The 23,038-nt window shown below is 40.8% G+C and overlaps 1 long non-coding RNA gene across 1 annotated transcript in view; it reads right to left on the reverse strand.

Annotated features, from left to right (window-relative positions):
- Positions 1-3,215: 3,215 nt before the first annotated feature.
- LOC146867148 (uncharacterized) overlaps positions 3,216-23,038 on the reverse strand; it is a 69,541-nt gene continuing 49,718 nt past the window's right edge. The window contains exon 4 of the long non-coding RNA XR_014961087.1: positions 3,216-3,629. This is a non-coding gene — a long non-coding RNA (uncharacterized LOC146867148). The remainder of the gene's footprint in view (positions 3,630-23,038) is intronic.

A 23,038-nucleotide genomic window follows, 5' to 3' on the forward strand; every position in this document is an offset into this window, starting at 1 on the left:
GATTGTTCTCAACTCTGTGGCTGACCGCCATGTCCACCGCAGTCCCCAAATGTGAAAATCTAAAAGAAAATAGTCAATAGAACAGGTGTAATCACCTCTGCGAAATGTTAGGGCAGGGGTTAAGTCTGAGATGGAGCGACCTTTACAGGAGTGTGATCCCTGGTTGAGGGAAAGGTCCACTATCTGCAAGACAGTCCTGGACGTATAACTCCTAGAAGAGGGCGTCAAGTCAGGGATGTTCCATACTGCGTCCTCATCTGCACACACATCCCGTAATATATTATTAGCTCCCAGGTTAAGTTTAAGTCCCCTGTGATGATGACATTATGCGGAGCCGCAAACAGGTTCATTATTTCGTATAGGAGGCCAATAGTTCGTGATTCTTCCTGCCTACACAGTTTCCGAAAGTAAACATATAGCGTGATCGACGCAAGTCATTACAAGACAAAAGGAAACATTGCACGTGATCATGCTCGTGATGTAAATATGTCATCAGTCACGTGATAGCTCCCGTGATCACACGGTGCATAACATGAAAGGGGCACACTACACTAACCCAAGGGGAGGTGGTTTCTAATGCCGGCAGCGCTCCATCATCAAAGGGCAGACAATCGTTCTCGGTCAGACTGGCAAGGTTCATGAAATGGTTACCAATGGGAATTTGGCATTGGGCTAATGTAGAGCCCTTGATTCTGGGATTATTCACGAGCGTGTTCTGGAGATGATGGTAAAAATAAGAGGGGATAGCTTTATACCACCATCATGTACACTAGTTTGACAACACTTGAGAAATAAATTATATGCAAACCTTGTTAATTATTACACAGTCCCCTTGTAGGGTTTTCTCTAATGGACCCACCTTGCGAACCATCAAAATGTCATGAGCATTTGAGGTGGGAAAATCGGTTTTAGAGTGAAGGCAATGCAAGACATCATGCTTGAGCTGCAAAAATGATTCTGCAGTATGCTGGGACAATGGGGATAACATTGGTCATTACCATGGCATATTGGCAAGTGGCAGGAGGTAAAGCGATTCCAACAATATGGTGACAAGATCAAATTACTTAGGTAATTAACTTCCCTCACCAGTGACATGGCTGATGTACAATGTTGGGTCAGATTAGCTGTGGAAGTGGCACCTCCAAACTCGTGGATCCTCCCAGTAGTAATTTCTCTTTCACTATCACAGCCATACATGTTTGGGGACCTGTAACAGCAGGTTGGCATCCCTTGCACCTATGGGGGCTAGTATTACAGGTGGAAGTGCAACTGAAGAAAAATTACACTCCTCCAGGTTGCTGTGGGTGGATGATTGGTCACCCGGTGGAACTTCGTGAGGGGTGAGGGTACAGTTAACACATAGTGAAATAATTTACACTGTTTCTGCTCTATTGCCTCTAAACGCTCTTCAATTGGTGAGAGGAGCAGTTTAACAGATGCAGTTAATTTGCCCAGCAGTCTATCACAAAGGAAGTCCTCTTGATCGAGCAGCTGGGACGATGACAGCCGATGTAGTTAAGCAAGTTCCTGTGCTTGTGTTTTTGAAGCCGGATATGGTTTTTTAGGTCTCGGCCTGACGTAAGCAGCCCATGAGCTGTCTCGTCATACGAGGCTTCTTGGAATCGATGCGATTCCAGAAGCCTCATCCCAGCTCCGCCTTAAATGTATTCGTGCTCGCCGTTTTGCATCACAAATTATGCCAAAGGCAGTGCAATGATTGCACCGAAGGCATGTCACTCGCTGATTATTGCCACCCTGTCTCCTTTTATCCACGCCCAGCGGGATTGGATCTCTTACTGGCGGCGGGAGACAGTCTCCTAATTAGCCCCTACGCACTTTTTTATGCCTTTGCAAAGGCAGCCGCGTTTTTATTTTCGCATCGCACTTTCACGTGAAAGCGCGATGCAGTTATAAACAAGCGGCTACCTTTGCCAAAGCCGAGAGCTTGTCTTTCCAGCCAGCAGGCTCTGCTTTCGCCCTGAGGCAGAGCCCATCGTCCGGGAGACAGGTTTGCTTTATAGCGCTAAATGGGGATGAATAGCTAGTTGTACGGCTGGTGAAAGCCGTTTTAGATTTTAAGGACAAAGAGGGGGAGACCACCAGTGGCCTTTGATATTCGAAACCCCCTTTCCAACGATTTTCATTTGTCGCCATCCTACACGGTGAGGTATTTGTGCATTGTATCTCTGAAGGCTTCTCTTTAGGATTGTGTTTTGTTGTTGTTGTGCCAGCTGAGTCATTATGTCGGCCCTGATGCCTCAAAGTGGCATGCCAACCCCCACGACAGACAGGATCACGCAGGCTGCACTGGAGACCATCTATCTGTGCAAATTCCGGATGTCCATGGACGGGGAGTGGCTCCGTCTCCGCGAGCTGGACGACATCTCGCTCCCTCCGGACCCCGAGCCTACCCATGAAGGTATGGAGGAAATGTCAACCATGGCTGCCCCCCTTCTCTCTGTCCCCCTCTGCCCCTCCCCCCACCTGCTGCAGCATCTCCCATTGGCATCCGTGGCGTCGCTGCCACCTCGTGCATTCACATTACACTCTTAAATGACATTGCAGTTCACTGCTATGATTTATGTTGCGCACACTCTTTGCAACATTGCTTTCCAGGCTTTCTCTTTATATTGCTTGTACTAGTGCTCTGAATCGGCACACTCGTTACCAGGGGTGGCGGGCGCGTGCTCGAGATGTGTGGCACTGTTAGCTTTCCTCTGACATTGTAGTAACAAGCATTGGCATAGCCAATAGGTCTCGCCTTTGGGACCTTATAAGTGTTTAGCCACGCAACACTTGATGTTGTTGCACCAAGGATATTGTGCTGTATAACTAAACACTTATAAGGTCCCAAAGGCGAGACCTATTGGCTATGCCAATGCTTGTTTTGAGATGAGTTTAAGTTACCACCCACACAGGCATAGCCCAGCCGCAGGAATCCATGCTGAGAGCACAAAATTAATTTTACACGGACGTGGTTGAACAATCGACAGCAGAGGTGCGGGTCAAAGGTGAAAGGATTACTAACTGGACAATGCCAGACCACCGCGGTTAGCTTGAGAAATGCTCTTTTGTTTGTCAGCATTTTTATAAAGAATCTACAGAAAAATTCACTTTTTGACACACTGTGTTTTTTACAGACAGTTTGCACGACTGAAACAAATACAAACGTTCATGATCCAGAACATGAAACGCATAACAATAAAACAATAAATAAAAACTAAATCCTTTATTATTTTGTCAAAAAACATACAATATATTAAAAAAAACGCTTGACAGCAAATAAGACACAGCACATGAATTACAAAATCTAGAACAAATCGTACACTTTAAATGAAAACATCATCAAAACAGGGTAAAATAGACATAAAAAGAACGGGATATTAGGAGTACATTAATAAAAGGTTCAAAGTTGCAGTTCAGAGATGTTGTAGTAACAGGGTGCCTGGAGACCACTATGACAGAAAACATACTAACATCACTAATTGGAAAGTGCAGGGTATGACAAAAATCCTACATCTATGAATGTCGAAAGTCCTGTAGAGATAAAGAAAAAATCACGCAGAAATCGAAAATGGAAAGAACCGATAACATTGCTCATTATTGGGATTGGAAGCAGGGAAAGAGTTCTGAAAAAAATAAAGAGAGGGGTCTCATTACATTGATGGAAATGGGCCTATTTAAAAGTCAAATCTATAATACAATCTTTGCTCCATGTAAATAAGAATAACAAAATATGAGCCAAACGAATGTACTTGCAGCTAAACCACACATTCACCCCCTACATAATGATCTCTGGATCTAAAGCAGTGAGCTTTGCAGTACGTACTTGAGTACATGAGTAAAGATGTATGAATTTTTAAATATTTAGTAATATGCATAATCTGAAATAAGGAACAATTGTACTTTCTGGTGATCTAATTAAAAAGAAATTATAGAATGTTCTGTTGGTTTAACAAGATGTACACCAATAATAACACTTTATTCGGTTACAGAAATAACCATAAAAGTACATAAAAACATATTAAAATTGTTAAAAACATATAGTTAAATTATCAATAGAATAATGGGCCGAATTTAAAAAAAACACTATTTCATTTCTCATTACATCATGATCGATTTCCTACAGTTAAAAATATTTTTTAGAAAAGTTGTTACAGAAGCGATCAAAAATTCTGGCTCTAGCTGTTGTAGGGCCATGAATGCTGGGCGGCATTGCCTCATACCAAATGTTTTTAAGACAGGGGTAATCCATAGTTTCCTCTGTACTGAATAAAATTTACAAAAGAATACCACATGTATAGTTGATTGTCCAGAGGTATCATCGCATGGGCAATTACACAGTTCTTTTGACCAGTCATTTACATCAGGGAAACTTATTGATCTGTGCAAAATACCCAGACGAAATCGCATCAATAAAAATTTATCATAATCATGTGTTATCAGGTCTAGGTACGGTTGCAATGTAAAAGTTGTTAATATGAGGTTATGTGCCTGCACCGTTGTTTTATTCATTTCCACACATAACATCTGTTCACTCAAAAAACTTAAACATTCTTTTTTTAGATCTTTCCTTGTTATCCTGTGCATGGAAAGGGGTTCATCATAAAAATCTTGGTGGCCCAGATTATATAAAAACGATTTGACATATAGCAACCATCTGACTTGTTTCACCCCATCCAGACCCATACAATCTGTAAGAATCAGACGATTAAACTTCATTTCCTCTATTGTCCATACCCTATGCCACAACAGGACCGGTTGGATCTTTAGAATATCTTCCAGATATAGCAACCCTAGTTCTGCGTGGCATATGAAAGAGGAGGTACTGTTTGGGACCATTAGTAAAAACCTCAGAAAAATATTTTCAGCTACCTGGATGGAGTTAACATCCACATGCCCCCATATACCGGCTCCATACGAAGCTACAGTGACACATTTCGCTTTACATATGTTTAGTAATTAGTAATTCCACCGTCGGGCGTCTTCCCAATTTCCTACTAAAATTAGATAGGGCAGTCAAAGTCCTTATAAACAATAATCTTCTTATTTTAACTGCCTCCACCCATGATCCTGTGCGTTCAAATAATATTCCAAGGTAGGAAAAATTCTTGGTGCTTTCAATCCACTTTTTATCAATAAAAATTGTCCTAGGCTTTATACACCCTGGCCCGCAATTCATTATAAATGTTTTAGATGAATTAATAGTCAAGCCCCTCTCCGCCATAAAATTTGCAAAGCTATTTACAACCCTTTGAAGTCCCTGTGATGTACGAGCCATAAGAACCGCATCATCTGCGTATAATAATGCAGGGATAGGTCGTTTATCAGCTTCTGGTAAATCCCTGCATTCCTGTACTAAAACCCTATCTAAACTATTTATGTACAATGTGAAAAGAAATTGTGCAAGGACACAACCCTGTCTCACACCACGCCTCACTTTAAAGTGTTTAGTGCATTCCCCCCTGCCCCAAAACGAACCCGTGCCTTTGCCCCTTGATATAGCTGCCTTAAATAAGAAATCAAAACTACTTCCACACCCATCTCCTCTAAAATGAACCATAATTTGTTATTGATTACACAGTCAAACGCCGATGATAAATTGACGAATGCCATGTATAGAGGTTCTTTTTTAGCTTTAATGTACTTATTCATTAAAATATTAAGATTAAGGCCCTGCTCAATTGTGCCTAGCTTCTTGCGAAAACCATATTGCAAGTCACTTATCACTGCCTGTTCCTCCGCCCAGTCTTGTAATCTATTCAGTATTGCTCGGCCCACAATTTTCACAGTAGAATCCGGCAGGGATATTGGCCGGTAACAAACCGGGTCAGCCCTGTCACCTTTTTTAAAAATAGGTACCAAAATGGATTCATACCATGTAGATAGAAAACCAGCGGAGCCACAGGCATTAAAAACTTGTGTTTGCAATGGGGCCCATAGTTCCATATTAGCTTTGAAGATATCAACAGGGACACCATCAGGGCCAGCAGCCTTTCCCCCCAGGCTTTGAGTAATAGCCAGATTTACCTCGCTGAGGTCAAAATGCAGTTGTGCCCCATGGACCTCTGGAGGTTTTACACCATTGAACCTTTATATTTATATTTCAAATACATCACTTTCATATTAGGGTAACCACGTGGAATCAAAGGTAAAATACAGGTTTGTTCTGTGTTAAAAAAAAAAAAAAAGTCCAAGGTTCTGGAGGTCTGTGATCATATTATGTTTAATGTGTTTAATGAACATTCTGAATGGACACCCTGACATCTTGCCTTGCAAAAGAAAACGAAATGCAATCACTCATAGAAATGCAAGAATAGCATTTTATATTTCAGGTACTTTTTGTAAATTGCGCATGTGTTTTTTATATAAAGCTTGCTTAGAAATGAGTAAATGTGACAACGGTTTCAAACAAAGGAGTAATACTTGGTAGTTACATTTAAAATGTGCACTTTTCTTCTATTAAATTAAATATTCTGAGGTTATTTATGTTTAAATAGATGATGGTTTGGTCTTTTCGCCTTGGTTCCTACTGGCGTATTTTTTTTTTTTTAACTGAGTCAAAGATCAAACATCTAATCGCACTGGCGCCATTTTCACCTCGCTTGACCAAGAAAGTGTAAATGGTAGACCGTTTCCTGCTCAGCTAAGAGCGCCAAAAACGAGCCCCCCCCCCTATGGGGAGGATCTGCTGAGGGTTAAAAGGTTACAAAACACCCTTCAAGGCTACATTGCTAGTGTATGCAAGTTTACCGCAGCATATGCTGATTTAACAAGCACAAATCCTTTCTAGATAGAGGCACACAAGGTGAGGACACAACAGTCTGTGTTTGTTTGCTTTCGAAAAACTAGAGGCAGGAAGGCATACGCCCTTGTCCACCCTCAATTAGGGACCTGATTAGAAGAAATGGGCAAGCTCTTAGAAGACCCTAAATATAAAAGGCGCTCAAAGTGACCATACCCTGCAAGCACCCATTCCTACGAAGCAAATGCCTTGAGGTGCATGTTTCCAGAGCAGCTATATATTAATCATTCATTCATTCATTCAAGTATTCATTGATTCCCCATTGTTTTTTTATGATCTGGCACTAAAATAGGAATGTAGCTATTATTTATTAATTATGCTTTTGAAGCAGGGTTTTATTTTGCTTGTTAGGTATATATTCTCAAAGTGAAAATAATTTACAAACTTACAGCAGGAAAGTGGGCAGGTCGTGCATTTAAACAAAGGCATCTTCCAGTTAAATATGAAATGGTTGGCAACTTGATGTGAAAAACGGAAACTGCTTTTAAGAGAAACCTTGCTTACCTGAAAAATTGAAATTTTTTAAGCCAAAGACAAAAGTAAAGCATGAAAATGCAATGACCCGAAACAAGCATTGGCCGAGCGGCAGTAAAATTAACGCCGCGCAGCTGTAAAAGCGAAAGTCATTGCGATCGCTCTGAAAGAGAAAGTGATTGCGATGACGCGCTAAAGCACGAGTTTTCAAAGTGCTGCTGAAGGCTAGCGGCTCGCCTGAACGCAAGCGCTACGCCAGCCAGCAGCACTTTGAAAACTCGCCTCCAAAATGTCACTCTTAGCCAGCGCATGCGCTGGGCTCAGCGAGACCTAAAAACACACAAAACCTGCAAGCTATTATTTCCATTTCTGCGAGCAGTGCGCCGGCTTCCAGTCCCGAAACACAGCCATTGAATGACCCCCCACACAGCCGTTCCAGACAGCTAAAAATATTTTTGACAGTCTTTATAATGTTAGAACCTAACTAAGCAGAATTTAAAAACGGATGTAAACCATGACTAGATTGGTGACGGCGAATGAAAGAGTCGGTGTATAACCTGCAGCGTGACGTTTTTCTTTCCATGCTACCGTGGCTGGATTGGCGTGCATTCTTGGAGCTTGCTTGAAGACATTTATATTTTTAGAGCCTGGAAGCAACCGTTATCTCGTTTGTTACTCGTGACTGAAGTCGAATGTATTGTGCACGTCAAAGACACACTACTTAGTATTTTGCTCAGAATTGATGCAGTATTTCATTAGTGACTATTCCATTGTGATGTGAAGCAGAACCGTCTTGTAAAATAAATCCTGCTTAAAACTGTTCCTTCGATGCCCGGGATCAGCTGCTGCCTCTAGCCGCACATAAGAGCGCTTCGCCGCCCAACAGCCAGTCCCTGTGCACAGTGAAGGGCAGGGCATGAATTGCATGCATGACTATCTGCCTGTCAGTTGCTTGTAGTTCATTCCTTTCCTAGCTTTCCAAGGTGCATTGTTTTATAAGTAGTTGATAATGTGCTCATTAATTTCTCTTATTTTTCAACATTTTGAAGTTGTAGCATTGTACTTTCTTACAGTCTGCTTTCAATTACCATTCATCTGTTCAATATCCAGATGTTTTACCACCACCTTGTGCGTGCCTTTGAACAAATGACATACACAGTTACTCTTGGTACGGCCATGCTAGTTATTAGTTGGGTATGTTTGAGAAGCTGTTGAAGCCTATCCAATCTTTACCCATGCCTGTCTGGTCAATCTCCCGGTGCAAGCGCCCACAACACCAATTCCCATCTCACCGCTATGCAAGGGCTCGCTGATGACATTATCGCAAGGTATTTTAGAGACTGCAGGGGTAGGTTGGGGAAGTAATTGGATGCCATCGACAAAATGAGCACCTGCCAAATTGTAACATTTTGAGGAAGGAAGCTCGGGAAAAGGGTATTTAAAATGATGGGCGATGTGAAAAAGTCGAGCCACAAAAAGATTATTTATGGTACAAGTTGGTAAAAAGAACACATTCTTACATTTTTTTATAAAGGGAATGCTAATTATTAAGAAAAGAAAAATCTACCTACAGTGAGAAGATTGATTCTAACACTTTTTGTGAAGAGATATCTGGGTTCTTATGATAAACCATGTAATTGATAGATATCCTGAACCCCTGGAAAACCTTGTAATTCAATTGTTTGCAAGCGGCAGATGTACATACCCCAGTACCCAAGAACACACTGTTGGTCATGCTTAATGTTCATTCACGGAAAAGTGTTGTAGTACACAGTAAAAACTAAAAAGAAAAAGGAATAAAGACAGTAATGCAAAGGTGTAGGGGTGTGAAAAGTTCCCATTTACAACTAGACTAAAAAGGTCTTTACAGATGCACTTTGTAATGCTGGCTGCATGCAGGAAGACTTATTATAGCCAAGACGCCGATTGAGACACATGACATAGCATGGAGAATAGTTATGTGAATTGACAACAAGCACATGTTCCAATTAGGACCCTATTTAAAGACGTTCATATTGACATGTAAACTAAAGACTTATCATACACTGCCAAATGTTTTTTTTTTAAAAAGACGATCCTTCACCACTGGAAGGTATATCCCATTCAGCACTCCACGCCACCTTTGTTTTTTTCAATAAGCGTAATCAAATATGAATGTTCAATCATAGCTGTTTAATCTCACAGTATGCGAATTTGTGAATAATTTCAACGAAACGAAATCTTCAATTTGCACAATTTGTAATTTTAACTATTGATAATACATCGTACTCGGGTCACAGGGTTAATTCGCAATGCATTTCGGGGCGTGCCCTTCTTCAGGGGTTCTCCCTGTAAACAGAAATGCGGCCTCTTAATAATATCAGAGCTAGAATGCGTGAACTTAGAAGTAAAAGTAAAAAGGTCCGTAGTGTATTAGTCATGCAGTAAGTGGACTAGTCCGTATTGTATACGTGTCGTTATCGCATCTGATTTGCTTGATATGTGCAATTCATAAATAACTGAAAGGGCGGCTGTAGTCTCATGAAAATTACTGCATGTCACTAATGCACATTAAGGCTGTAAATGAAAACCCATTAATTACATAAATTACATGAATATGTTATGAGTCAAATAGTGGAAAATACAATAAACTGAAACAACATGTAAATATATCTTGGTATACATTATAGCACAGAGATACGAAATATTGTAACTACAAATGACACTATTACAGGTAGTAATTAAATTCCACACGGTCATTCAGACCATTTGGATGTAGCGAATCCAATTTATAAATCCAAAATAGTTCTCTTTGTAGAAGAAATTTCTTGTTGTCTCGTCCATCTTGAAGTTGAACTTGTTCCAAAATTAAAAATCGAAGCTGACTGATGTTGTGTTTAAGTTTGTTGAAATGTATAGCAATGACTGATTTGGGATTGTTTGTTCTTATATTGCTTTTGTGTTCTGTCATACGAGTTTTCATTTTGCGTTCTGTTTTTCCCACATAAGTGAGTCCAAACAGGCATTTGAGTAGGTACACCACAAAACTAGTATCGCAAGTCGCTGTAACACGTAACTTAATAGGAATACCCTGTGTCGGATGTGTCAATGTGGTGCCTTTTATGATGTTGTTGCAACTTCCGCAGTTCAAACATGGGATGGTACCCTTGTATGCATCTTTCAAAGCTGCCTTTTTCCGTTTCAACAATTGTTGCAGGTTCACTGTGCGTTGGTATGCAAATATTGGACTTTGATCAAAAATGCCGTTATTATCTGTTTCAGCTTGTAACATTGGCCAGTATTTTTTGATTATTTGTTTGATTTTTTGACTTTTAGTTGAATATTTTGACACAAATACATTTCGTTCCTGTTGTACTCCCGGGTTTTTAACTTTTAGTAATTCATGTCTGCTTTTTTTGGTAGCTCTTTCACTAGCTTGATGTAAAACAGCATCTGGATATGCTCTTTGTCTAAATTTAGTCATCACCTTGTCTTTATTTTCCTGGTACAGTTCTTCAGTTGACGATATTCTCTTCATTCCGAGTAGTTGTGAATATGGTAGATGTTGCTTCAAACTCATTTGGTGGAAACTTGAGAAGTGTAGAAGATTATTCCTGTCTGTACTTTTGGTGTAAACTGAAGTAACCAGCTTTTGTTTAAAGGCAATCTTTTGTTTATCCATTGCGTGTGTGAATTGGATACGGTCATCGATGTTATTCAACACTTGCATTGCTTCCAGTAGTTCCTTTTCTAAACCTTTCCAAATAAGAAAAATGTCGTCGATGTATGGTAAAAATATGATGGTATTGTCCGTCCAATTTTTTTGAGAAAGGATGGGAGTTAATTCGAAATGGTGCATGAACAAATTTGCATACGCAGGAGATGCGCAATTGCCCATTGAAGTGCCATTCAATTGAGTGAAAAATTGGTTATTCCATATGAAGTAGCTGTGATATAGAGTAAAATGCATTAATTCCATTAAAAAGATGTTGAGATGGTTGTTTTTGTCACTTCTTAGAAGGAAATATTCCAGTGCCTGAAGGCCCAAATTGTGTGGAATTGAAGTATATAATGACTGCACATCTATTGTGCATAGGATGTATTCAATGTTTTCTTCCAATTTGATTTGCTCTAACTTTATTAAGAAGTCGTTCGTGTCCTGTAAATATGTTGTCATTTGTCGCACAATTGGTTGTAAGTGGCGGTCGATGTATTTTCCTATTGGTTCATGGATAGAATTCCGAGTACTCACGATTGGTCTGAATGGTGGGTACTGTAAATTTTTGTGAATTTTAGGTATCATGTACAGATAAGGTATACTGGGATTTTGCTTGATAAGAAATTTTTTGTCTCTCTCATTGATTGTTCCAGATTGTAGAGCTTTATCGATTATAGAAACTAGAACTGCTTTAAAAGCTGTAGTAGGATTAGAAAGTAGTTGCATATATACTTTTTCATCTGAGACATGCGAGTGGACATTATCCAGATAAAATGACGTATCGAGAATTACAAGTGCTCCTCCTTTATTTGCTTTACAGCATGTAATCGTCTTGTTATTAGCAAGATTAGAAATTGCTATGCGTTCTTTAGTTGTCAAGTTACTGGTTTTCGATGTCTTTAGTTTGAATATCTCATGTAGTTCTTTTTGTACGATTGTCTCAAATGTGTCTAATATTTTGTGACTCACAGGTGCTTGAAACGTACTGTCTGGTTTGAGGTCCATCAATGTTCCTTGATTAACTGGTTCTGTAAATGTACTGACATTCTTAAAAAATGTTTGAGACGTAAATTCCTCATAAACCTGAACAAACAAACTTGTGTCTCTAATTCGTTGCTCTGGTAAGTAGTTACGTATGACAAACCCTTTTGAAGTGTCTGAATTTGGAAGTTGGATAGCTCTGTTTTAGAAATATTTATTACCAAGTTTTCTGACTCCTCGTTGATTTTGCGATCGGTATTGTGGGGTTGGTTGTGTTTTGACCGCCTGGATCGCCGGGTGGGCCTTGGCTTCTTCCTAAAAAAGAACCTGTAGCTGAGGATGTTGTACTCCCATTTTTTGACGATGTGGGTCGGTTGTCTTGGTCAGTATTCAAGTTTCTAGATGTTGAGCCTTTAGGTTGTAAATTAGGTTGTGGTCTTTGTTGAGAATCCTCTGACGATGATGTATCATCGGTAAATCGGTTACCAAATTGTCGTCGTTGTTTGCGTGATGCATACTCCTCTGCCCAGCTATAGACTTCACCTAACTTGTAATCTACAGTGTCCCGTTTGAATTTACGTAGTTTTCTCTCATTTATTTCCGTTGTATGTTTCTCCAACTGAATATTGATCTCCTCTAGTGTCTTTTGCCATTCATCCGCTGGCATTTTGCCACTTATCTCCTGTTTTAGTTGTGCCACTTCTTTCTCAAGTTCTTCCAATGCTTTTGAAAGCTCTTTGATGATCAATAAAATTAGATCTAGTGAGCATTTATTGAGGATCCCATACCATCGTTCTGTGAAGAGTACATTATTGTTACATAGTGTCGATTTTAGTGGTATGCGTCAAAAATTGACATGTGGATGCATTTTGCAGTAAAATAGTGCCCCAAAATAAGGATTTGCATTTCACATAATCATGTGTATTTCGCATAACTTTTCCCCAAAAATTGCTTGATCACCAGAAAGCAAATTACGCATATTTCACACTCTCCTAGTGGTCTTCTGTTATGAAAGGTCATGGAAAAGATGGGACTAGGCGTGCCCGCACCAGGGCTTCATTCTCCTTGTGAAGCATACCATGGAGAATTTTGCTGAGCCCTGGCACAGATTCATTGCAGTCTCTGGCGCTCGGAATGCATTGCTGCTTGGATTGTAATGTTAGAACAAATCTGTATTACATTGGTTTCTAAATATGGATATTCTAAAAATGATCCTACACTAGGCGCGTTTGTCTACTCTCATTTTGTCCAGTAGTTTCATTAGGGTTCACTGAATTGCACTCATTAAGTTAAAGCCATTTGCTTTGCTATACAATACCATTAGCAAAGCAAATGGCTTTAACTTAATCAAAGCCGAGACCTATTGCAGACAGAGCACTTATAAGCTGAACCTGGTTTGAAGCAGTAGTGGCGTTAGGTAAATCTGCTGCTGCTGGATTTTGTTAGCGTCAGAGAGGAATCCGGAGGCAGAGTTTTTGAGGAGATTAGGCATTCTGGTGGGGGTGTACACATTTTGTCAAGAGCTCTGGAGTGATTGATAGGTGGTGTTCTGGCAATTCATTTTCTTTATCATTTGCCCCCAAGGCCCATTGGATAAACTCATCAAGTCATGAGTTTATTAATGACTGAGACAGATTAAATGGCGCCTTATGTTTTTCCATATTATGCCAGTTTAAATTGAGTTTAGCAACAAATAAAACATTTATGTAAAAGGTAAAAGAACTAAGCAAGGCAAGTCAAAACAGTGGAGAACCCGATAACTCCAATTGTGCCTTAAAGAGCAGTTATAAAAAGTTCCTTCCAAGTGAGATGGGACCCATAGGAGTCAGTTTACTTGCTTTTTTAAAACTACTTAAGTAAATGGCTTTCCACTCTTGGTGCAAAAAAAAAACGAAGTTCCTTACTTGGTACTTGAAGGAAAGAGGTCATGAGCCGTATAAGTTAGAGGGGGCACCAATCCCAACCCCCTTCGGGCTCTGATGGGTGTGGATGGACTTGCCTTAGCTCCGGGCTTCACCAAAGAGCATCCTGCGCTGCAGGGTTCATGGAGCGTTTAGGAAGCACTTACCTCTCATGCCTCTCTTCCGCAAGGTAGTAATGCAGGCTGGGACTTGAAGTCCCCTTACATCCATATGGTGGCAAATATGCTAGTCAACTAGATAAAAGGGACGATTCTTAGTATAAAATACATTAAAACTGTAGCCACCAGATCAGATAAAACTGGTGCGATGCTGGAAAGAAGAGGGCCCCACCAAAGCTATTTCTGGGACGGAGCTGGGTTTTGCCGACCCAGGGAAATATGCTGAATTTGTCCTGGTTTCTCTTTCTGACATCAGGACACAAATTCAGTAGAGCCCCAATGTTGTCTGTTTCCATTTTTCAGAGCAGCTACCTGCAGGTGTGGAGGGCGTTTGCATCTTTTCACTTCCAATTGGGCCCAAAAGGAAGGACTGATTTTATAGGGCCATCAGCCCTTCTTTTGTTTAAGTATAATCCTGGCTGGGAGACATCTTGCCGCAATCGTAAGGCAGCACATTCCGCTCTGTCCATATCCAGACCAGCGATCTGTGATCGCGCGGCGTCCAACTGATGTCAGACCCGAGGTGCCACCGTTCTCTTGTGAATACACTTCAGCTCGTGCACCTGTTTAGTGAGGTCATCTCTCTTGTCCCTGCGTAGCTTGTTATCCACAGAGGAAATTGCAATGAGAGCCCCTTGTGTAACTAATTTGAGTGTTTCCCATATGGTGGTGCTAGATGTGTCGGAATGTCATTGAAGATCAGGAACGCCTCTAATGTCTTTGTGAGCTGTTGTATCACGGCAAGGTGATGAAGTAATGTGTTGCGTAGCCACCCTGAGTGTGAGGGTCTGCCCGCAGAAGGGGTGTCTAACATGAGGGTCACTACAGCATGGTCTGAGAGTGAGCGAGGCTCAATCTCTGGGGATTGGACAAGAGGAATCAGATCTCGGGACCCTATGAAGTAATTAAATCTGGTATACGTCTTATGTGCATATGAGTTGAATGTATAATCTGTGTTATTGGAGTGCAGGGGCCACCAGATGTCGACCAGCCCCATGCCCTGTAACCATCTTGACCAATTCCCCGACAGAGACCATGATTGCCCCTGCCACTGGGCCGAACGGTTCAGGTGATTATCAAAGACTATATTGATGTCCCCACCCATCAGCACCTGCCTGTCTGGCATGCTGGGCAGTCCTGTCACCGCTCGGTGGAGAAAGGCTTCCTGTCCCGCATTTGGGTCGTAAACTGAGCTTATTGTAAATATGTGTGCCTATAGTGACAGCGTTATAAGAAACAATGGTTCTGTCGGGTATGAACAAAACAATTACTTTGTTCTACGAACGGATCGAGGACAATTGAAGAATTAATCCAGAAATGACCACATAAATTATGAAGTACAAATCACACACACAATGTTGAAGTACAACTCACGGTAAAGTCAAATTTAGTGGGTGAAATGCTGTTCTTTATACATAAATTGCATCATTTATATAAACACCCATATCATTTGTAAAGCAAGGTTACCAAAGTAATAAACTGTAAAGTGAATTTGTGAATCAGTGACAAAGTGACATAAGTGACAGAATTGTGCATAATATATACAAAAATTGAATACAAAAAACTTTTTATGTACAAAATATACAAGAAGAGGGCCAGTATTAAAGAGAATTACAATGACACCGTTTCACGAATAAATCAAAGTATGTATAGAAACAGGTCTTGAACTGGTCCTAGCTATTGTCGTCGACGTTTCAACCCCGTGTAAGCGACACTAAATCGTCATGTAGGGTCTTCATCAGGACTTAAAATAAACGATGGCAACCTGCAGAAGCAAGTAAAGTACGTATCAAAAATGTGATATGTAATTATTTTAGTGTGTGGTCCTAAATATAACGTTGTGATGTACTGATAATGGAGAGGCCATAACTCACCTAGCCAGTGGTCTAGGGTGGCCTAACAATCAAGCGTTCAAGTGTTCAAGGACAGAGTACCTCATCCAATGGGGTTTCTGAAAGTGAAATTAAGCGCGGAATGATGTCAAGATACCGCTAACACCAATTATCATAAAACATTGAAGTTGCGCCTCGACAATATTTAAATTACAAGAAGTACGTCAAAGGGAGAATTACGATTTATCAAACGAATTCGCCCCAATGGAAACTAACCAAAAGAGTTCAAACCTACAAGCGCAAACCGATTTGGGAGATTAAATTCATAAACAAAAGGTTCGAGTGACAATCTCGGAGTAAACACAAAGGTCTAAGGCACTTGGAAAAGGCTCACCCCAAAAGGCGTTTTCCTATACGAAAAGCCGTGTTGGTTGAATGATATGCGTCGGATCCAATCCGAAGTTAAAATTCCGTACCAATATCTGTAAGGGCAAACGCGCATTAAATAAATAGAGGAGGGGCTCATGGCTGAGTGAAAAAATGTCAAGGGAGGCTTTAGGAGAGTACTTACTTTAGTTCAATGGTAATTAATGTCCAGCGATCCCGACTCACGCTGCCACACCACCTTTCATAGTTGGAGGAAGCCGCAACTGACAGACCGGCTGCTATATGAAGGCAAGCCAGTGCAGTCCTATTTGACGTAGGTAGAATGACGTACCAGGGAGGTTGCCAGGCAACCATGGTCGCGTCTGAAACCTGAGGCAGCTGAAGCTAGTGCGAGTGTGTCACCGCGCTTGGCTGACGTAAGCCGACAATCAATATGTCAGTCGGTTAGATTAACTAGGCAAAAAGAGCCGACTGGAGATATATTGTGTGACAAACGGCGTGTATTGCCTATATGTAACTTAATATAAATCGACACGTGACGCTGTCAGTTTTTTACGGTTTCAATCGAAAAGTGGGACAACATTCGTATGTGAGTATGCGTAGACTATTCATTTGCATAGACAATGGATAGAGTATGACACAAAATTACGTTTGTTGTGCAAAATAGCATCAATGCGCCATGCCTAAATAGAATGCAGCAAAACACTCAGAGAATGTAGTAAAACATGAGTTAAGATTAAGGCCATCGATATTATATTTGTATGTGAGTATGCGTGGACTATTTATTTGCATAGACAATTGATAGAGTGTAGCACAAAATTATATTTGTTGTGCAGACTAGCATCAATACGCTATGCCTAAAGCGAATGCAGCAGAACACTCAGAGAATGTAGCCGAACATGAGTTAAAAATTCTCGAATAGCCATTAACAAGTGATGGTTCTCGAAGCGGTTATGTGAAACAGACCGCAAAATAAGTGGAACATATGGATTTCACCACAATATTAGTTTCAATAATGCATGTTCACAAAAATATTTTTGTTTTAGATATGTTTCGAAGAAGCATCATGGATAGTTAATTACAACACCTATACAAACGTGTACAACGAATAACAAGGGAACATACAATGTTCATAAAGACATTTGTTTCATGGAAAAACCAAGTTTCATTATTTACATCCCCTGTACAAATATAAAAACAGCAAAGTTACAAAAGGCATTTGATGAGTATAGCATAAGGGCCATCTCAAATTTACATGTGGAAAGAACTGTTGCAATAAGAATATCAAAATGCAATAGTTACTGATCAAACTCATGATACCAAAATTACATATTTCTATTGGGAATGAGCCAACGAGTATGTCATTATAAGAGTTATAAAAAATGACTTTATAATTGACTTGTTATTTTTGGGAATGAGCCAGCGAGTATGTAAATATATCAAGATGATTTCATAATTGACCCATCTCTCTAGATGTTTCCTCAAGGCTATTCAGACCTTGCTGAACAGTATTAAGAGAGTGAATCCATCTGCATTCCTTTCTCTTTAAGTTGAAGACAATTGAGCCACCTCTTGGTGCCAAATTTACTTTTTCTAGCACCCACCATTTAAAATCTTCAGGTTGATGGTTTTGTGCCAGAAAATGATCCACCATGGGGGCCCCTTGTGTCTTGCATCTAATGCGACTCATATGTTGAAGTATCCTGACTTTTATTTTTTGCGTGGTTTGACCCACATACAAGGAGTTGCAAGGACACCTTATCACATAGATGAGATTGGAACTATTACAGTTTGTGAAACTAGAAGAGTTATACGTTCTGTTGTTGTAGGTGAAGGAAGAACCCTCTATTGTCAAGGGACAGGCTTTGCATTGGCCACACTTGTAATGGCCCATGAGGGGAGGTAGACCGAAGTGTTCTCTAAGGCCCCGAGGTTTAGGTGGTTCAAGGTATGCCTTGACAACACTATCTTTCACATTCTTGCCCCGCTTAAAAGCAAAGATAGGTTCTTCAGTAGTAGAGAGCTCACTGGCAACAAGGTTCCAATATTTTTTGATAATTTTCTTCATGCCATTGCTCTTGGTGTTAAAGGATGTGACACATACAATGCTCTCCTTTTTGGGTCTGTTCTCCTTGACCTGTAGGAGTTCGTCTCTCGGGCAATACCAAGCACGTTTTCGTGCGCGTTTTAAAAGACCCAGTGGGTATCCCCGTTCCTTTAACCGAGTGGTCAGGATCTGGGTTTCTTTAAAGAAATCAGCTCTTCGTGTACAATTCCTCCTTAGTCTGAGGTATTGGCCATACGGAAGATTATCTCTCAAGCTACGAGGATGGTGAGAATCATACTTGAGGAGGGTGTTCCGTTCCGTCGGTTTACGAAAAAGGTCACAGATTAATTGTCCATCATCAACTTCGAAAGTGAGATCCAGGAAATCGATGGTGCTATTGTCATTCGTCATGGTGAATTGAATATCATTAGATCTTTCATTCAACCAGCTGTAGAATTGATTGAGTTCATCCTTAGTACCAGACCAAATCATTATCACGTCATCTATGTAACGTTTCCAAACAGTGATGTGGTCAATGAATGGATTTTGATAGCTGTAAAGATGTTCCTCTTCATATGCATCCATGAAGATGTTGGCCAGGCTAGGCGCATAAGTAGCCCCCATCGCCACGCCTTTGTATTGGTAGTAAAATTGCTTCATAAAAATAAAGTAGTTATGTTTCATAGCAATTTCCAAAAGGCCAATCAAAAAATCCGTCGGTATCCAATGAGGTCTCATTCTTTTATTAAGGATGGCTTTAATCACTTCAAGGGCCCTCGTCTGAGGAATGGAGGTGTAAAGCGAGGATACGTCTAGCGTGACCAGTAGCTGGGTTTGGGTATCGAATGGTTGACCCTCCAACAGTTGAATGATATGCATCGTATCACGGACATATGATTTGGTCAAAGGTATCCATGGCTGTAAGAAGTGATCTATAAATTGGTTAAGCGGTTCCAAAATAGATCCACATCCCGAAACAATTGGTCTTCCTGGCGGCTTGTCCAGGCGCTTGTGAATCTTGGGGAGGGTATAGATGGTCGGAATCCTAGCTTCCCGTTTGTTGAGAAAATCACATTCAGATTGACTGAGGAAACCTTGTAACACTCCATCCATCGTAATCCCTTCAATCAATGATTTAACCTCAGTTGTAGGGTCTCTTGGTATAGGGCAATAACTGTCTCTACATCCCAATTGGAGCTCTATTTCCGCAACATAATCTTGTGTGTTCTGCAGGACGACTGCTCCGCCCTTGTCCGCGGCTTTGATCACGATTGCCTCATTAGCTCCTAGTGTTGATAGGGCCAACTTTTCTGGCTTGCTGATGTTGTATTTGATGTATTTCTTTTTCTCCAGTAGCTCCATGGTCTCTTCAAGCACAATTCTTTCATACACGAGTATTTTCTCGCTCATCATATGCGCACTCGGTGTAAAAGTGGAGAGAGGTCTGAAAGGTGTGGCGGTGGCAGCAGGGGCATAGATATTTTTAGAAAAATAATATTTAAGCCGAATTTTCCTAAAGAAACGTTGCAATTCAACTTTAACATTGAAGGAATCGGGAACAGATGTAGGTACAAATGTTAGTCCTTTGGCCAAGACCATCCTTTCTGCATTAGTTAGTCTGTAATCAGAGAGATTGATTATGGGATCCAAAGTATCAGAGGTCAATGGATCAGAAATTACTTGAATGGTTGTGGGGCTGATGTTAATTTGAGAGGCCGGTACAATAGCCCCAAGGGAGTTAGATTGAGGGACATCCAGCTGTAAAGTTTCATTCCCAATCTCTCTAGTTATAGGTTGCTCCAACTGTGGGGTTTCTATTAGCATGTCACTAGTTCTATGTCGTTCCAATGCGATCTCACTTGTGTTTGTTAATGGTGGATTATATTCAGACACTAGTGTTTTGGATCCATGCTGTGAAGTTAATGACTTACTAGTCTGATTAGGGTTTATAGGGGCATTGATACTCAGTCGACTAGGTTGTGGACAAGCGACAACTACGCCATCCAGATGCATGTTCACCATCTGTACGTTTGTCTGCGGGTCGAGATCTCCCCATGTGCCTCTGGCTGAAAGAAACGGACACGCGAATTGGTGCGCCGACTGTTCCCTACCCTGTGGTTGTTCCTAAAACTAATATTGTGGTGAAATCCATATGTTCCACTTATTTTGCGGTCTGTTTCACATAACCGCTTCGAGAACCATCACTTGTTAATGGCTATTCGAGAATTTTTAACTCATGTTCGGCTACATTCTCTGAGTGTTCTGCTGCATTCGCTTTAGGCATAGCGTATTGATGCTAGTCTGCACAACAAATATCATTTTGTGCTACACTCTTTCAATTGTCTATGCAAATAAATAGTCCACGCATACTCACATACAAATATAATATCGATGGCCTTAATCTTAACTCATGTTTTACTACATTCTCTGAGTGTTTTGCTGCATTCTATTTAGGCATGGCGCATTGATGCTATTTTGCACAACAAACGTAATTTTGTGTCATACTCTATCCATTGTCTATGCAAATGAATAGTCCACGCATACTCACATACGAATGTTGTCCCACTTTTCGATTGAAACCGTAAAAAACTGACAGCGTCACGTGTCGATTTATATTAAGTTACATATAGGCAATACACGCCGTTTGTCACACAATATATCTCCAGTCGGCTCTTTTTGCCTAGTTAATCTAACCGACTGACATATTGATTGTCGGCTTACGTCAGCCAAGCGCGGTGACACACTCGCGCTAGCTTCAGCTGCCTCAGGTTTCAGACGCGACCATGGTTGCCTGGCAACCTCCCTGGTACGTCATTCTACCTACGTCAAATAGGACTGCACTGGCTTGCCTTCATATAGCAGCCGGTCTGTCAGTTGCGGCTTCCTCCAACTATGAAAGGTGGTGTGGCAGCGTGAGTCGGGATCGCTGGACATTAATTACCATTGAACTAAAGTAAGTACTCTCCTAAAGCCTCCCTTGACATTTTTTCACTCAGCCATGAGCCCCTCCTCTATTTATTTAATGCGCGTTTGCCCTTACAGATATTGGTACGGAATTTTAACTTCGGATTGGATCCGACGCATATCATTCAACCAACACGGCTTTTCGTATAGGAAAACGCCTTTTGAGGTGAGCCTTTTCCAAGTGCCTTAGACCTTTGTGTTTACTCCGAGATTGTCACTCGAACCTTTTGTTTATGAATTTAATCTCCCAAATCGGTTTGCGCTTGTAGGTTTGAACTCTTTTGGTTAGTTTCCATTGGGGCGAATTCGTTTGATAAATCGTAATTCTCCCTTTGACGTACTTCTTGTAATTTAAATATTGTCGAGGCGCAACTTCAATGTTTTATGATAATTGGTGTTAGCGGTATCTTGACATCATTCCGCGCTTAATTTCACTTTCAGAAACCCCATTGGATGAGGTACTCTGTCCTTGAACACTTGAACGCTTGATTGTTAGGCCACCCTAGACCACTGGCTAGGTGAGTTATGGCCTCTCCATTATCAGTACATCACAACGTTATATTTAGGACCACACACTAAAATAATTACATATCACATTTTTGATACGTACTTTACTTGCTTCTGCAGGTTGCCATCGTTTATCTTAAGTCCTGATGAAGACCCTACATGACGATTTAGTGTCGCTTACACTGGGTTGAAACGTCGACGACAATAGCTAGGACCAGTTCAAGACCTGTTTCTATACATACTTTGATTTATTCGTGAAACGGTGTCATTGTAATTCTCTTTAATACTGGCCCTCTTCTTGTATATTTTGTACATAAAAAGTTTTTTGTATTCAATTTTTGTATATATTATGCACAATTCTGTCACTTCTGTCACTTTGTCACTGATTCACAAATTCACTTTACAGTTTATTACTTTGGTAACCTTGCTTTACAAATGATATGGGTGTTTATATAAATGATGCAATTTATGTATAAAGAACAGCATTTCACCCACTAAATTTGACTTTACCGTGAGTTGTACTTCAACATTGTGTGTGTGATTTTTACTTCATAATTTATGTGGTCATTTCTGGATTAATTCTTCAATTGTCCTCGATCCGTTCGTAGAACAAAGTAATTGTTTTGTTCATACCCGACAGAACCATTGTTTCTTATAATAATCATACCCAGGTTCTGAGGGACACAGGGTCACCCCATTGTTTAGATAATATAGTGACAGCGTGACCTAAGAGTCTTCCTTTGGTTTCGGCCTGTTTGAGACCCATCTTTCCTCTAAAGGAGTGAGAGATAAGTATCGCCACCCCTGCTGTCTTGGTTGTGCTGGAGGAGAAATGCTGGTGTGGTAAGGCCTTCGGTCAGAGCCTGTGCGTATCCCCAGATAGAAGTTGAGTCTCCTGTGAAAGACAAATATGGGCACTTAAATTCTCTAGATAGGATAGGATGGGCCTTCTTTTAACTGGGTTATTCAGCCATTTAACATTCAAAGTAAGGATCTTGATGTCCTCTGCCATATAAGCTCAGTAGTGGGTAGCTAGCTGGGGATAGGTCCGCCGTTGGCCCGGAGGTCCCGATTTCTGTGCCCTTCTGTATTACCTAGTGTGTGGGTTTGGAGGGGTTGAGTGAAAATTGTAAGAAAGCAAGCGTGTGTGGGTCCCAGGGGGGGATAAACAAAAACAAACAAACCCCAACTATGTCAACTGTAAAAAGTCAGATAGGCATCTTGCAAATGGTCAAAGTCCGAAGCGTCATGCTCCAAGGATAGA

The sequence above is a fragment of the Triturus cristatus genome, chromosome 1_2 (assembly GCF_964204655.1).
Source record: "Triturus cristatus chromosome 1_2, aTriCri1.1, whole genome shotgun sequence".
NCBI classification, from domain to species: domain Eukaryota; kingdom Metazoa; phylum Chordata; class Amphibia; order Caudata; family Salamandridae; genus Triturus; species Triturus cristatus.